We start from the raw sequence: 2631 nt of genomic DNA, 5'->3' as shown, positions 1-2631 counted from the left end.
CGCCCGCTTGTTTCGCTGAGGCTCATTTTTCAAGGTCCTTAAAGGAAAACTAAAGCCTAAAAATATTTTATATACAGGACTCAGTTGGCGCTCATTTATCAACATAGGGCAAATTTGCCCATGGGCTGTTACCTATAGCAACCAATCAGTGATTAGCTTTATAAAGCCAGCTGCAAGAAAAACAATGAATGCAGCAATCTGATTGGTTGCTATAGGTAAATTTGCCCAGTGTTGATAAATAAGTGTGTATGCCCAGAGCTGCAGCAGTCCTATAAATAATAATCCAGGCCTTTCCCCATCTTGGATCTTGTAAAGCATCTTTGGTGTGTCAGTGGCACTGCACATGCTCAGTGGGCTGCTGTTGGGAAGCTGAGCTTAGGGAGTGTGGGGAATCATCAAACCTATAGCAGATAGGGAGGTCACATCTTTCATTGAAGCTACTGGGCAGATTTTTAATTTGTTCTTATGCAAACTGCATTGGTTTCTATGCCGCCCTGTAATGTGACTGCATTATTGTATATACAATGTTTATTGTCAGTAGGACCCTAAGCTCAGGTAAGTGCTGGGAATTCACAGAAAAGAAGATGGGGGTTAATAGGGACCTTGGGCTGGTGCAGAAATGTCAGCATCTCTAGCTTAATTCTCTGTTCTGGTTAAGTTCCCCTTTATAAGTTTGAATAAGTTTGAATCATGTGCAGATTCCATTAGTGCAAGTATGTTAATTGAATGTTCTATTGTTGGACTGGGGGAAGGGTCCCCCCCCCTTCAGCCTGAATACAGTGGCTGATATTGTGAATGTATATTGGAAAGCTGCTTAAAATTACAGGCAAATTACAGGCAAAAGAGACAATGTAGTTCCCCTTTAAAAAAAAATAGAAGAAAAACGATCATTACGTATCCACCAAATTCAGGGCTGTTGTGCCAGTGCCAGAAAGGTTGGAGGGGGCATTCATACATTTTTTTTCCAGGTTTATTTCTCCTTTAATCCACATGGCCACTTCGCTATTCATTGTAACGTTGCAGCCTGCACTGGTTTCTGCACTGCAAATGAAATTTAAAGGCTCTGTATCCGATGCACTTGGGGATATTTTTAAGTGCCAAAGACACCTAATCTGGCAATTGCAATTCAGAGGCCAGGACCTCTCTGATTAATGGTGCTGGGACTTCAACTCTGTCCTCATTCCTAAGTGATTAGCCAGAACCCACAGTGCACGTGCACTCGTTACAAAGCCAAAGGTCAAAGGAACTTCACCCATTCGAGTCATAAATGGTCTCCCAGTTGTCTCTCTCTGCTATTTATACAGAAGGCTGCCAATCAATCATATAGACAGCAGCTCCCAGAAGTGAAGAGGGGGGCAATATGGCACCCTAAGTCCATGTTTGCTAGGGCTCTGCTAACAGCTTGGTACACACAGGTGCTGCTACTCCACAGTGCACCCTATTAAAGGTGTTTATTTACTCGGAGGCGTCAGATTCGCCAGTACCTCTAATTCCACAGACTGATTTACTGCTTGACGAGCTGATCCCATATTGCACTAATTAGGGCAGATTCATTCATTAACATACAGAACCGCTCGCTAAACTCGTCATCCTGAAACCCCTACACTTCCCTATCCTTTTCAATGTTTGGCCTTTAAAGTGAAGCCTGCGCTCATTTGTTGGAAGCCTGATTTGTTTTGTACACGGGCCTAATTGTCATTGTGTCCCCTTCTGCCCAGTAAGTGTGCCCATTTGTATTCAATGAGTCTGATAATGAGACGGATTGGGGAGGGGGGTTAATTGCTTTAATTATGATTAGGTTCAGATATAAAACTTTTAGTCTGACAACTTTTCCAGTGCCACAATGTGGGGAGATTACGGAGCAAAGTAGAGACCTCAGTGGGTCTAATTGGGTTGGCCCAACCCAAAAACCCACGTCTATACCTGCACCAGGCAAAACCTATGATTACCTGACCCAAAGGGATCCTCTGTGCCTGACAGTTACAACAAACACACACACAAGCATTGGCTGCTTTTTATTAATACGTGAGCAGCCAATCAGATTTGGTCGGTCAGATATCAATATGGAAGGCCATTTGTCTTCCTCTAGCCCATCCCATTTAAGGGTGCCACAATATCACCAGGTGACGTAACTGCGAGAGACAATGGCAGCAGGGGGTGTAACTACAGAGGTAGCAGACCCTCTGGCTGCAGGGGGCCCCATGAAGCAATGAGGCAATTTCCAAATATATTGGTAAAAAAGGACAACGCCTGAATATGTTGGGGACCCTAATTTGTCGTGGGGCCCGGTATCTAGTTACACCACTGAATGGCAGTCAAAAAAGGGCTGTAAAAGGTAATCATTTACTTATTTATCCGAATATCCCAATAGGCCTGTTAAAACCATTGACGCATAGAGAGCCGCGTGCTGATTGGTCGATGCCTGAGATCATATACGTTGGTTGAAAAACCAGCCAAAATTGATTGGGTTAACATTAAATAAGCTGAAGGTTGCTAAGGATTCTGGGAGTGGTTTCTTGAGAGTTGTTTCTTGGGGCTCCAAATAGAGGTGACCACCCAGGTTCCCACAGGATGGCTGTTATAGGCAGGAATATTAGGCAGAACAAAAAGATGGAGACAGTAGGTCGCAGG

This window comes from Xenopus laevis, chromosome 4S, assembly GCF_017654675.1.
Source record: "Xenopus laevis strain J_2021 chromosome 4S, Xenopus_laevis_v10.1, whole genome shotgun sequence".
NCBI lineage: Eukaryota > Metazoa > Chordata > Amphibia > Anura > Pipidae > Xenopus > Xenopus laevis.
This window is presented reverse-complemented; position numbering follows the sequence as displayed.